The sequence below is a fragment of the Colius striatus genome, chromosome 6 (assembly GCF_028858725.1).
Source record: "Colius striatus isolate bColStr4 chromosome 6, bColStr4.1.hap1, whole genome shotgun sequence".
Taxonomy (NCBI): Eukaryota; Metazoa; Chordata; class Aves; order Coliiformes; family Coliidae; genus Colius; species Colius striatus.
This window is the reverse complement of record NC_084764.1, coordinates 4,653,089-4,668,315: the sequence shown is the minus strand read 5'-3', so window position 1 is coordinate 4,668,315 and position 15,227 is coordinate 4,653,089. Positions and strand designations below refer to the sequence as shown.

Here is a 15,227-nt window from a genome sequence, read left to right as displayed (position 1 = left end):
TTGTCAACAACAGGCACACCTATACTGAAGTGAATAAACTGTGCTGATTCACAACAGCAGATTGCCTGGGCCAAATTCCATGCAGTATTAACAAGTCAACAGGAAGCACTCCAAAATTACACTGATGTGCTCTGATTTCCCTTCCCCTACATTCCAGTCAGCTGCCACACTCACCGATCCCTGTCAATATATAGGCACAGGTATCAACCTCAAATTCTGTCTTCCTTTCTCCTTTTGTTATATTCTTCTTCCTTACTCCTTAAAAGCCTTTCTTTTTTTTTTCCCTCCCTTCTTTCTCCTGAAGAGCACACAAATGGGAACTGTAGCATCTGGAGAAGAGTATTTGTAACTGCTGGGGTAGTCACACTCAGTGTGGGAGTACCGGTGGTAGTCACTAATCTGAAAGGAACAATTCAGGTAACCATACACTCAATAGTTAAGTTCCTTTCTTCTCCAGTGATTATTCAATACAAGTACAAAGATTTACATGCTTCTCACATCAACACAACACTGAATCACTGGGCCAATATAACATGGAATCACGTAAGTACACAATTAGTGCTCGATGGAAGAAAAGCCAAGTGCAAGGTTGCTGTACAATGAAAGTAGACTTCAGCTACAAGAAAAACAAAGTGCTCAAAACATTTTTACTCAGATTACCATGGATTTTTAACTGTTTACTTAAAATAGAAAGAATAACCTGTAGGTTTATCCATTTTTAGTGGCTACTACAACCAATTGAAAGGCAAAACCATTTTCAGCTTTCACAGTGCTGACAGAGAGTGAAAGGGTAGCGTGGAACATGGGTGTGATTGCACTTTCTAAGTAAAAGGATGGGCAGTTTGAAGGAGGTTGCTGCTAGCAGTCAATTTTCCCACCTCCTTCTAATTATTTTTATTCCCAATGAGTCAAGACCTATCCCCAGGGTGCTTCACCCACAGGAGAAAGCAGTAACATGCTGCTGAGGGCCAACTCCTCATTTACGTTCCCTCACACCAACATCACCCCAACTTTCACCTGCTCTCCTGGGACCTATCGATTCCACACAGACAACAGCCTCAGTCCAACACCATCCTATGAGACGAAAACCACCACCACATAGCAGGAAAGTTTACTACAACAGCAGAAACCAAGACAGGACAAAATGGTGCAGGGCACTAAACTAGTACCGCAGTACTAGCACAGTAGTATCAACACCAATCCTGGCAATAATACGTTTAACACCACAGTGCTATTATGGCACCGGTGTAGTGCCCATCATTAAAGCAATTTGTTTGCAAGGTTACTCTTTAAACAAATGCTGTTATCAAACAATTAATGCTCAGACTTTTCATGGTCCTATTGCTGTGCTAGAAAAGATGTTTAAATACATCTTTCTACACACAGACAGAGAAATTCTTCCTGCACTCCTGTCATTTCATCATCCTTACATATTCCTCTCCCTTCTGTTTCAAGGATGGGTTTTGGTTTGTTTCTTTTAAAATACCTCTGAGAAAAAATCCCAGCTCCTCTCAATTTAAGACTATGGTAACAATGCTGTAGAGGGAAACAAAAGCCACGTGAGGACCAGAAACCTACACGAAAGCTTACTGTGTGATTTTAAGTCTCTTCTAGCACAAGTTCTGATCCCCAAGAAGCCCATACGAGTCTTACTGCCTACTGAACTACCAAAGACCATAGCATGGAAAGCAATGTAGAGAAAACAAAATCTAATCATAACACAATGGAGGTTTCATAGCTGAAGGCTTAAAATGTTTCCTGCATATGAGGGAAAATGGCAACAATTATGGAAAAAATATGCTGATAGTATTTACCACCTTTCCTGTGCTGAGCAAGTGTTTCTGGAGAAGCTGCAGGAGCTTCTGATATGCCCAGGAGAGAAAAAAATACAGGCATGTCTCATATCTAGTACTTTCTACACACAAACAAACAAACAGGGATTTAACAGATACTTGTCCCCTTTCCTTAGTTTTTAAAAGCTTTAGAGTAAGACGGTTTCTGTGCACGATGATGAACTCGTCCATTACATTAACAATACATTTGGCATAAGGAAAAAAACAATAATCAGCATTTTTGGGCAAAAACAGAAGCAGAGAAACCTAGATTAAGTTAGCAAAGAGAACAAGAAAAAAGGTCACAGGTTTTGAGGATTCATGCATGTTTACCTCACATCAGGAAGGAGCAAACCTAAGGTGAGGTTTTCGCTCATGCAATTGTGTAGCAATGACAATGTCAGTGCAAAATAACAACTGGGGGTAGTGGCACTGACACAATCACAGGCCTCCACTGAGCTAATCAACCCTGCAGTATCTTCTAGATACTGTTACAGCAGTGAGGAACTAACCAGGAGAATGCACTCAATAGGCCAAAAACATCGAGTTTTGACTGCAAAAACTGCAGCTCATCATCACAGGAAAAAAACAGTCTGGCCCATTAAACCAAACACTGCACAATCTATTAAGAGTTCTGCATCAACAGCGAGGCTTCCAAATCCAGTTCCTGCAAGTAGTAAGGCAGGAGAAGACACTGCAAGTTTTAAGCCAAGAAGAAACTGCCACAGAGGGAAGAGAATTACGTGAAGGCAGAAGATTTCCTTGTTCAGAGTATGAAATTCAAAGGAAAAGTAGAGTGAGGCATGCCAAAATGCAGGTGGGAGATGGAAACTAAGTTGCTGACTCTGCAACAAGTTTCATGGCCACAAATCCACTGATTTCAGCAGAGTTCTCCGAGACTGTGAAATAGGGGATATGGTATGGTGGGACTCCCCCTTGGGAGAAGGACTGCAGTTGACTCAAGGACAGGTACCTGGTGTTCAGAAACAGCACAAACTTCCCCATTTAATCCTGACCAGAATGTACTCTCTGAATGGGTAATAAGGGAAGCTCAGGTAGCCACATCCTTTCCGTTCGGGGTCACCGACAAGAGCATCCTGAATACAGCAAATTCATAGGACACACAACAAATAGATTTACATGATAAAGATGCTTATCAGAGACAATTACTGCAAGCTAAGCAGCACTGAGATAGCAAGGTATCAAGAGCTCCAGCTAGATGCAAATTAGCAAAAAGCTTTATTATTAGTAATAGAGGCCACTGGAGTCCTTTTATGGTTACAAAAAAGGGGTGTGGGGAGGGAAACAGAGGACTATACTTTAGGGGGAGTCTTTGGTTGGTTGGTTTTTCTTTATCACAAGTCAGACTATTCAACTTTCAGACCAAAGATCTCAAGGAGGGCAGTTTTGTCACCCTGGCAAGAAGGAAGAAACAGACAAAAAGCATTCCTTGGATACAGAGAACTAATTTCTGGCTTTCATGTAAAATTTTATCATGTTAGCAAATGAAGCAAAAGCCCTGAATAAAGAGATTCCAGGTTCTTACAAAGTGTTACAGGAGCTCAATATTACCCACTTTTTAAAGGAACACCAAAGACATGAGGAGACAAAGCGCTTGGTGTGAGATCCCCCAACGGCCAGCAGCAGCATCTTAATCAGAAGCCGGATTCTTCAAACTTTATGAAGTGGTTCCCCCCTGCCAAATCCACTTAAAACTACCTTTTGGAGAGAGAATGAAATCTAGGCACTCCGAATTCAACCGGGAAGCTTCCCATCGACCTGAGCAGGGCCAGGATTTTCTCCCAGATCAGTTTGCTCTTATGAGATAAGAAGTACAGAAGAGTTTTTCTTTACAACTATGCATCAAACCCTTTTGTACATCCCTATTACCTACGTTCCTTATCTGGAATACCACGGTGCAGCAGCGTTACAAAGGGCACCATCGCAGGCTCTCTACAGAGGGTAAAACGTCCTTGAAGGACAAGATACATCATCATTCCACTACATATAGATTTATCTCTGTTTCTTCCCCTGCCTGGTGTGTAGGCCCCATCAGCCAATGAAGGGGAATTTCATCCTTGCACTGCAACAATGACAGCTTTTCTAATCATGTCAATATACTAATAGTAACTATTACAACTAACCATGCGTCCTGTCGGTAATTTGCTCCCCATGGGCTGTGAAGGGGCAGGGAACACTTATGGAAAAACTGTATTACTGTTTACAAATTATATTACATTTGCAGCATATGCAAGGCTTTAGGTGAACCTCTGTATAGATTTACCTTTTTGTATCAGTTTTAAACAGAAGCGTCAGCAACGTGCAGTGTGTCCAATGCATCAGCGCTGACAAAACACATTCCCTGCCTCGAAGAAGCTATTGCCAACTAAACATCTTCCATATTTCTCATCTGGATGGGTGAAGGAGAGAGCAGCTTTTTGTTGGGTGGGGTTTTTTTTTGCACAACTGTGAGGCAAACATGAACTGTAGATTTATATTGATAGGAACTTCTGAACACCAGACGAATTTCGCCACACAGACACAGGTACAAGCCAATTATGGTGAATACAAAAAAGCTACTTTTCAACACTAGGAAGTTTGGAGGTTTCACTCCTACTACCACTTATTTAGGTTTCAATTTTAGGCATTCAGATATTCTCTCTGACTTCTGCAGTGCACATCACTTCTTGCGAGACCGGACCTCTATTTCTCCAAAAACATCACAAAGATATATTTCATGTTGTTTGGCATTTAAATATGAAGCTTTTATATTCCAATTAGTACTTCACACAAACTGAAGAACAAAAAAAATTGACTGGGATCATTGAAATGTTTGCTCACTTAAAACACAACTGCAGTATGCAAAGCAGGACACAGGAGACCACAGCGAACGCTCAACTTGCTACTGGCCCAACAACTGAAATCAAATTAACATCCATGTCAACTTACAGCAAAACTCACTGAATGGGATAAACAAACATCTTGTGTGAAAATACAGCAGTCTCATGGATATATAACAAATTCTTACCAATATCTTCTGAAATTCTACCCCTGCACTCAGGGAAACACCAACATCAGTTCACAAGTAGAGGTGAGGGCTCAAGGCTCAGGACAAAACCCGGGAGATCACTCTGCTTCAGGCTTTGATATCCGAGTCTGACACCCTGCATCTCCTCAGTAACCAGCAATGATGGCACCAACTCCCATCCCAGGGACACAAACAGGCTTCCCTGTGCTGTTGCATCAGGCCAGTATGTCATTGCTCGACCTCCAGAAACAAAAATGAGGCAAAAAAAAAACCCCACTCAGTTCCCCTTTGGCTTCCAGAGAAGCCCACTGTGACAACTGGAAGGGAGAATGTGGCAGCCAGATTACCAGCACCAGAAGCCTGTTTCTGCAGAGCATTTCCATCCATAACCTTGTCATGAAAGACTTAAAATTTCCAGATGAAAGAGGAAAAAAAAAATATCCAAAACAGGATTCTCGCAGTCACAGATGATGCAAGCTGTTAGTGGAATTATCAATGTATTCTTTGTACAAAACCACACAGGCAGTTGGAAGTTCTCTTCTAACCAGCTCTTTTCCCCAAACATCCCACCCAGCTATAAGTTGTCTTTGACTTGTAAACAAATATCTGTGCTGCAGCACAGGTTTAAACTGACCAACTAAGAATTGCAAGAGGTATCGATGAGTCTGTGTCTAGAACATCACAGCACCTTTCACTTGTCACCTCAAATCTCCACCTTCCACTCACAAAAACTACAGGTCCCAGGATGCATTAGGGCCTGGCAATCCAGGCAGGCTGTTCGGCTAAAAAACACAGCACTGCACACTGGGGGCTGTAGTTTCCACCAGCCACATCCTGAGTGGAGACCAGATGTAGGCCATATTGCACACTTCCACGGGCCAGCAAGCAACATACACATACCGTGTGGGGAGGTCACTGCTAGGCATCAGCAGGTAGGCCAGATTGAGAGCTGATGGTTCTCATCCACCGGAGTTAAAGGGGACAAGGATTTCAGTAAAAATAAACATCAGCTTATCAACAATTCCCAAAGAATAATCAGCAGCTTAGCTACTTTCAAACATGTACACAAGGCCACGGCTTTTTAACATCTTTAGTATAAGGCACAGTAAGAATTCCCTACTGCCCCCCACACACACACACACCCTCCCCAAGGCTGTCACATTTATTAACATTAGAGAGAGCGCTTCTGAATGTCAGCAGGAAAAGTGTGTTTAGTGAGGGGCATATTCTCCCTGTCCAGAATTTAATAATCTGGAAACAAAATATTCTTTTCCTCCATTTCAACAACACGCTGAAGCAGGAGCTTGCTTCTCTCTCTTCCAAAAAGAAGCAGAGCTTAGCTGAAAATTAAATAGCTGGATCTCAGCGTAGGCCTCAGAGAAGAATACGCTGTACTTCAGTAAAGGGAAGGGCAGCTCCCCCTACCAGTCTGTTCTAAGAAGGTTTTAATCGAGGAAGCAAACAACCAGGGATCAAAATGACTAAGTCCTCCTTTCTTTTCCCTCCCTTTTCCCCGAGCTCAGGATTAATGTAACAACAGTAATATGCATATATAATTCCATCTACGTTCTTACACGTTTCTCTGCTCCTCATAGAACAAGCCACCCTTTGCAGTGTTTCCAGGCTAGCAGGCAGCACCCCCAAAAAACCCACGCAAGGAAAAGGACCAAGACTCTGACCCAAGAGAAAGATGACGTCCCGTTGCAAGAGGAAGGCAAACTGTGATGCTTCCGTCACCTGAAAGTCATCCCTACAGAGGCAAGAGGCCTCAGGAGCACCGAAAGGTTTTGTCAATACAGCAATACTGTCCATAGGCCAAAGGCAGCTGTTGCCATAGTTACTATCAGCCAGCTTATCAGAAAATAATTATTGCGATTACTCAGAAGTTTTGTTAAAACAATTTAAAGCTTCAATAGGACACCACTTGATCTCTTCAATTAACTATTTGCAACTACCCTGCCTTTGGGACCCACATAGTTAACGCCGCTCGGATCTGCAGGGTTGGAGGGGAAGGAGGGAAGGAATCCATGCTCCTTCTCCCTTTCGCACCGACGGCTTGTATTTCACAGGCAGAACCGCCTGACAGGCAGCTCGCCTGCTCTGCTAGAGCTCTCCTCTGGCAGGCCCAGGGACTGAGTCCCAGCACAGGCCATCTTAGAGCCACAAGCTCCAATGTGCCTGCGCTCGTGTCAGCCGCTCACGCAGCCGTACTCCCGGGCAGGGAACACGCCGGCTACATTTCCCAAAGAGATTTCTAATTACACGTGCAACGATGGCAGAGCCCCTCACTCCAGAGGCAACACAAATTCTGGAGCAGGTGAACTTGGTAACGTTCTCTTTTGTCCTACAAGCGCAGGACTCTCAAGTGGAAGGGCAGAATCTGGGAAACACACATTTTAAGACATATGACATGAAAACAAGCAAAGAAGCTGCATGAACGAGGCCTACAACAGGGCTCATGTTACACAGAGCATCACTCCTCTACCACCTATAAATGCCAAACACCAGGCTAAGGCTGGGGGAAAGGGGGGATGGTGGCAATATTGGAGGGGGGGGGAATGTGTGCTTGTTGTCTGATGTGGGGTTTTTTAAAAGCATGCTTTGAGCAGACAATTCCTAATCAAAGAGTGTGTGTTTGCAACGACTGTGAATGAGACATCTCAGGTAAGAGGGAACGAATAACAGGTCAGATCATCTAGGTAAAGAGCTTTCAAAGGCACAGGGTACTTGGTAATTCCAACAGAGGTATGAAAATGATAGAAATAGTAAAGCAGAAAACAAACGCTGCCTCTGTATACGAGCCTACATCAAGTAGCACGGGGTTTCCTCAAAAGCCGGGGATGATCAAAGTATTAAAACAAAAGATTCTGTGGTAAAGTCGGGGCTTTGTCAGGGCCAGAGGCACGGCGATACTCTCAGGGCAAAGCAAGAAGCTGGTCAGAACTTTCCACAGCTTGAAAAATTACTTTAAGGACAGGTGATTCTAATCAATAAGTCCGACTGACCCGAGCGAGTCTCTCCTCAGCACTAAGCACATTTTTAAAAGCTCTATTTTGATTTTTTCGGTACATTTTATAGCCATTCTATATCTACACTCACCACTTTGCTTCTGGGAGGGCTTGACTTGACAAAAGCAGAGTTAAACAAACTTAAAATCATACTTTATCAATTTGAATCCAGTGAGGTAAGGTACAGGAGCCATACATTATTTAGGACTTATAAAAAAGAAACACAGAAGTCGTGTTTTCTTTTAAATGAGACTCTATTTGCAATGAGGAAAAAATAAAGGAAAATAGGAAAATACAAAGTTCCCTCCCTAAAATGCAAATAAACTCCTTTTTTTCTGCCTGCATAATGCATGTCTCCACCATCAGCACAAGCCAGACACAGGTTTTGTGCTATATGGGACATGAAATATTAATGAAAGATACCTATAAAAACTATCCTTCAGTTCACCCTCTATTTACAGGGTACAGAAGTAAACATCTTGCCCCTCGCACTCAGCAGATATCTCAACACTTCTGCGCAGCGCCTCACCCTTCCAGCATGTGGTTTGTTCCTCAATAACCTTTGTGCAGTTAAAATACATCAGAAACAGAACGTGAGCTGCTTCCTGGCACAGAGTAATTGAACAAGGGCAATTCAGGAACGTACAGGAGCCCAGGCCTTTTGTGGAGTCTTACACATCCAGCATACAGCTACGCGTGCGGCTGCACGGTTGTGAGCATAAAGGGTGAAGGGGACAGTGAAGAAATACTATGAGAAGTTTAATAGTAGGGTTTTAGCATTTCACTTTCTACAGAAGGAGCCTCTGCTGAAGGCTGGTCTGCTTTATGGCTCTCAGCACTGCACAACAGCCCCCTGAAGAGCAAAGCCCTAGAGCAAAGCCGTATCCGACTATGAAATTCTTTCTGGAAGATCTTAAACAAACAAAACCAACAAATCTAAAATGATAGTGAAAAGGTTAAGTCACATGTTTCTCACATGACATTCATCTGGAGTTTCTGGTACCCTGCTCAAAATGCATCTGCCATGAAAAGAGTCCATCAAGGTTCCTGCAAACTGGTACTTTGAACTAAAGAGACATCTCCACTGTAAACAAATCCCAGTGGTATCAGTTTCTTCGACTAGAAGTTCTTCATGGGTCTGAGAATAAGTGCAAAGGAACTGAACAGCTACAATGTGGTCACATGCAATGATGGCAACCATAAACAAACGGCACCAACAACCCAAGCGATAGCGGGACTCGCTAGGAAAGCTCTCCAACTGCACACAGCATCTCACAGCTTCCTAAGGAGCCATCAAAAATGGGTTTTAATCCAAAAGGAAAAAAGGCAGGAAAACTGTCTCCTTTGTACAGACCCAGTGCAAGGATGTCTTTGTTTTTTTATTATGACTTCTACAGTGAAGTTTAACAGACAAAAACCTCATCTCTAGAAAAAGAGAAATAAAGTTGGAATAACAACTATTTGGGCCCAATACCTGAAGCCCAGCTGAAGCCGAATGGTCCAGGGTGAAGAGAAGTCTTTACAAAACCTAAACTGAAAGCAGTGATCTTACTGTTGGAAGCTGGAAAACACAACAGCGTTTTCCCCTCTGAGCAGCGTAAGTTTCAGTTTCATATTTTTGCTTTATTTATGTTCCTTGAAGGGAAGTTTTGTATTTTCATTCCCTAAAGGAAGAAAACCCCTTTCAAATGCCTTCTTCCACCTCACAACAAAACCAGTTCAGAAAGCACATGGGAAAGAGCAGAGATCAAAAGTTTTCAGGTAGAAACCTTACTATGACTATTTACTACAGTAAAACAACTATTAATAACAAGCTGTATTTGAAGCACACACTAACTTTGTTAGTTAACTGAAAAAACAATCAGCAACTCTAACTCATTAACAGCCATAATGGGACCCAAGTTTCTGGTTGCTCAGGTCAGTGTGGCTAAACAACTCAGGGCACGACACAGTTGACATCCAGCTGGTGGCTGTGAGCAAGCACCTACCAACGGGTCTCTCAAGACCTTGAAGTGACACTCTACACATGCAACATGAAATCAAAGGATAAAGAGGTTGCTTCAGACTCCCTCTGAATCAGCTCAAACTTCTGGCTGATGTAACTATCATAAAATAATCTAGTTTCTCCATCCCAGTAAGGCTGAAAGGTTTAAAAACACGTGGGAAGCCCTTTGTCTTCCTTTTTTCCCTCCCCCAAACACAGTTTTAAAGTTTAGTTGAGTGAGCTATGGAATGTCTTTCCAAAAAAGGAATAATAAAAAAATGCCCCCAAAGAAACAGCTTAATTTTGCTATCACAAAACATGCTCAGATGGAAATAACAATCCCAAAGGCTGTGCTCTTTCTGCTAAAGCAGTCATTAACTTCTCCAACTAATATGGGTAGTTTACACGCATTTTGGGGGGTTCTTTTCTTTCTCTCAAGATCCTGTTCTTGCTAGTAATATATTGTCATTTCATACTTAAGTAATATAAAGTTATACTATACAGAATCACTAGTAACAGAAAAGTTTTGGCATTGCACATTAACTAGGTAGAAGTCATGAATTCTAGATTTTTAGAGCTGATTTGGGGTCTTTATTTTGTACTCCAAAGCTTTGAAAACACATGTTATTTTCTTCACAAATTAAGCCCCAAAATAAGCCTCTTGTCATCAAAGTTAAACATTCCCCTGCTATGCAGCAGCCTCAACAGCTAGCTCCGGGCAAGCAGAGGGAAAGCAGAGGAAGCTGGCTTACAAAACTGAAACTAAACAGGTGTCTTTATTGTTAGAAGTGAGCACAATGGGAAAAAGGACCAGGAAAAAAAAAGGAAACAGACAGCAGATATCCTTTTTTATTTCTGATACCTGAACATCTACAGCTAAGCAATAAAAAAAGATCTGTCTGTGTGTACAGGAAGCTCTGTCCTTTAATCTGGTGACAAGCAACAGCATATCTAGTTAAGGAAACTTGGCTGGCCCAAAGGAGCCTGCCCCATCACCGAGCGCACATCCCCACCTGACTCCTCCACACTTCAGCCTACAGCACATCACAGCACACAACTTTCTCGTGACACGCAAGTTCTTACCCCCGGTGGGAGCTTTTTTTACAGGCAGCCTCCAGAGTGAACAAAAGTTCATTGTCAAGCTCAGCGCTTGGGCCCAAACACACATCCAGGGGGGGTTAGGAGTGGGGAGAAAGAGGGGAGACGCTCCTGTCCACAATGAGAAGCTTTTGCAGGCAATCACCGTTACTTACAATTAAAAAGTGGGAACAGGTGTAGCAGATATCATACTTTGAGAGCCGAACAAAGAATATTACAGCACGTGACTGCAATGTGATGACATTTGTTCACCAATCGAAAACAAAAGCCACTCTCCAATGGCACTCTTTCCTCCACCCCCAAGAATTAGGAACTTGGAAATCTCTCCATATTGAAACACATCTGTTCATAGCCTCATTTTTGACACTTGAGAAGAAGTTGAATGAAGAGCTCCATGCATTAATCCAAGACGAATTCACCTAAAAAACCTCGGCGTACAATCCTGCCAGCACCCACCAAATTGCAGAAGTGGAAGGGGGAAAAGCTCTACCCACAGCGAAGCTCGGGATAATAAAAGAATAAAAAACACCCAATCACCACCAACAAAAAAGAAAAAAAGCCCGCAGGAAAGCAAGAAAGGAGCATACACGAGAGGACTAGACCAAATGGCAGAGTCCCACACAGAGCCCCACTCCACCTACACAGACTCGGGAGGGAGGAGGAAAAAAAAAACCCCACAAATATCAAAATAAAAGAAGTAGCCGTCCCCAAGGCCGGTAACCGTGCGGGAGCAGGAGTGGGGAGCCCTGTCCCCCAGCCCCGTACCTGTGCGGGATGGGCAGCCCCAGGGCGAGGGGGGCAGGCCCGGCTCCGGAATAACAAGTTGCAGAAGAAACGGAATTTTCCCGGCGCTGCTCGGGCCACAAAGACGAATGAAAGGAAGGAGGCAAAAAAAAAGAAAAAAGCCAACAAAAAAAACCCTCTTCAACCAACCACCAAACACAAAAACCCGCAGCAGCGGCTTTACTACGAATTATCCATCACCGAAAGCGGCATCATTTCCCAGATAATAATAAAACTTCCCCGACAGCATCGCGGCGAAGGACCCGACCGAGAGAAAAGGGCCTGGAAATAATCATCCTGAAGGAAACCGGAGGGGAGGGGATAAGCCTCCCTCCCCCACCCCATCCCCAGTGCAATGTGTCATCTCCTTCCCCTGCTCCTCCCCCCAACCCCAATGTGTCACCTCCTCCTTTTACCCCAAGTGTCACCCTCCTCCACCTCTCCCGCTCCCGCTCGCAAACTTCTGCCGGCGCCTGCCGGGGAGGCCGGAGGGGGGTGGGGGGCGGGAGGAGGGCCGCGGCGGCGCCCCGGGACGCTCCGCTCTTTCCCCCCACCACCCCCCCGGGAGGGAGGGGCCGGGGGGCCGCGGCGAAGTTGCTGCTCCTCATCGCCAAGTTGGCTGGAGAGTGCGGGGCGAGCCGCCGCCATCCTCGGCGACCCCGGCCCCGGCGGGGTAGAGGGAAGGGGGGGGCTATGGGGGGGGGGGGTCGCGGGGGGAAGGGGGTGGGGGACGGCGCCCGGGGGGCGGGGGAGGGGGGGGCAGGGAGGAGGAGGAGGCGAATCCGAAAGGTGGGATACTACACCCTGCTGGCGGCGGCGGTGGTGGCGCGGGCCGGCCGGGGTCCCCCTGGCAGGACCTCTCTGTGAGGGGGAGGACTCTTCTTCATAGGGGGAGGGTGCCGGCGCCGCCGCTCCTCCGGGCCTCCCTGTCCCCCTCTTCTGGGCGCCTCTCTCTCTCTCCTCCTCTCACTTTCTTTAAGCTAAGCGGGGAGTGGAAGATGGTAGGTTGCTCCCTTCTCCTCCTCCTCTTCGCTCGCTCTCGCCTCTGTGGGGTCCTTTTCCTTCCCCCTCTCCGCGGGGGGCTCCTCCTGCGGCGGGGAGGGGGGGACGGGCGGGGAGGGAGGCACGAAGCCGGAGAGGCGCAGGAGGAGAGAAACTGTGACACAAAAACAAGCCGAGAAGCTGAACTCTTCTTCAATCCCATTCACCCGGCCCGGCCGCAGCACCGCTCGCCGGGATCCCTCCGCCGCCGGCCTCCCTGCCTGCCTGCCTGCCTGCCTGCCTGCGGCGCGCTCCCGACACGCCGCCGCGCGCGCCCCCGCCCGCCCCGGCCCGGCCCGGCCCGCCGCCGGAGACCCGCGGGGGAAGGGGGGCGAGGGGCCGGGAGGGAGTGAGGGGGGAAGAGCCCGGACCGAACGACCCGCTTCCCTCTCCGCCCCACGTTCCTCCTCGCCTCCCGCCCCCCCCCCCGTCCTCCTCCTCTCCCGCCAACCCCGCGACGGCGGCGGGGCGCCGGCGGCCGGGCCGGGCCCGGGGAGGCGGGGAGGGCGAGAGGGCGGGCTCGGCGGCTTCTCCTGAGGGGGACTACTTGACGTGTCGGTGCGGCGAATTTATTTCCCTTTGCCTAAGGAACGGGCTGTGCTGCGGCCCCCATTGCCTAGGGAAAAAGCCCGGATGTAAAGTGAGTGAAACTAAAGTAGAGTGAAGTAGGGCACCAAACTCTGCCGGAGCGGCGCCGGCGGCCGCGGCGGCGGCGGGGGGCACGGGCCGCCCGCCCCGCCCCGCCGACACCGGACGGGGGAACGCCGTGGCGGGCGGGGGGGGGGGGGGGGGGCAAGCGGAGCTCAGCCGACGCGTTGCCCCCACGCATCCAGCCACCACCCCCGCCACACACATAGAGACACCCCCCCCCCATTCCCCTCCCCCCGCCCGGCCGGCCGGCGCGCGGGGCTCGGCGGAGGCGCGCTCTCGCGCTCTCTCCCTCTCGCGCGCGCGCGCTCCGGCGGGCGGGCGCGGCGGGGTCGCGCGCAGGAAGCTGGGGCGGGCGGGCGGGAGGAGGCGCGCGCGGGGCCCCGCCGCGAGGGGCTCCGCACAGGAAGTTGATGCAACAGGGCCGCGGGAGGCGGGGAGGGTGCGGGAGGCTGGGGGGGGGGCGGCGGCGGCGGCGGGCGGCGCTGCGGCGGGGCGAAGCGGAGCGGAGCGCGGCATCCTCATCCCCATGCAAGGGGCTGCGCGGATGCACCACGGGCCCGCGGGCACGGCAGCACTGGAACAGCCGCCCGCCCTCTCTCCCCGGCGCATCGCCGGCCCTGCCATGTTATTCGCAAGGATAGCGCACCCGCTCGCCGTGCGCCCGGGCGGGGAGGGGGGATCCCTCCTCCTCCTCCTCTCCGTGCATGCAGTAGTGGGGTTTGCTGATTTATTTATTAACTTACTACTCCAGTGCCGAGTGATGCTGCCATTTGCTTTCGTGCGAGCAGCGGGGAACGGCAGCGCAGCAGCTTTCCCTGCCTTTTTATTTTAACTCCCCCCTCCCCACCCGCCTTTCCTCTTTATTCCCCCTCCCAAAAGCAAAAAAACACATTAAAATGTGATGAGTCAGAAAGTTTCAGAGCTTCAAAGCGGTGAGACCTTGTGTATATATATCGTGATTTTGACCGTTTCTGCAGCGCCCGCTGAGGTGAAAGGCAAAAATAAACGTGAATCCGACTTAGAGGGGGCTGCTAACAACAGGAGGAAGGTACTAGAGGTTACAAGGCTCCTCGGGTTTTGGGTCCGTGGGAGGAAGCAACTCGGGGTCCATCGCCCCCCCCCCTCCCCTCCCAGTTTCCAGCCACAGCAGCCCAAAGTCAAGCAGCAAACCTATGCAGGATCAGCCCTTATCGCCCATAAACTAGCTGAAGTTACAGGCTTGGCACACACAGTCTCGCACACACACGTCTCCGGCTTCTGAAGATCTCCAGAGTCTCAGAAATACTTCAAACCTCGCCTTTCTATCAGAGCCACCATTGCTAAGGCACTGGGAGATGTCCTGGACTGTGTGGGATTTCCATGAGCTCTCACCGAAAGCCAGGGGTTGATCGATACAACGCAAAAAAAAAAAGGGTGGTTATTTTTATTTAACAGCCTCTCACATCGCTTGATTTCTTCCAAATGTTCCCGAGTTCGGGGGTGGGGGGGGTGGGGGGGGGGGAAGAAAGAAAAGTAAGTGTTTGCCTTATCTTTGCCGATGCTTCAGGAAGCCACGATGAACTCATTATGATGTTGTGAAACTCAATCCATAAAGCAGTCGTGATGAGTAACTCGGGGACGCGTCGTAATTGGGCAGTAACGTACGGCTTTTATCATCAGGAGGATTTGTGGTGTGCTCAACGGGAGCGGGGATTTTACGGCAAAGGTTCCTTTGCAACTGTCTAAAAATCGGGCTACCAAGCCTCTGTTTATTTAATTACTGTTAATTTTCCACTTCTTTCCCGTCACTCGGTTGCCAAGTT

The 15,227-nt window shown here is 47.9% G+C and overlaps 1 protein-coding gene across 3 annotated transcripts in view; it reads right to left on the bottom strand.

The window, feature by feature from the left end:
- PHF21A (PHD finger protein 21A) overlaps positions 1-13,003 on the bottom strand; it is a 134,981-nt gene extending 121,978 nt beyond the window's left edge. The window contains exon 1 of one of the 3 annotated variants that reach the window (XM_061998545.1): positions 12,537-13,003. The gene's annotated coding sequence lies outside the window, so the exon portion shown is untranslated. Of the gene's footprint in view, positions 1-11,715; positions 12,035-12,536 lie in introns of those variants that run through there. The other 2 variants (XM_061998547.1, XM_061998546.1) reach the window with 2 other exon arrangements.
- Positions 13,004-15,227: the final 2,224 nt, after the last annotated feature.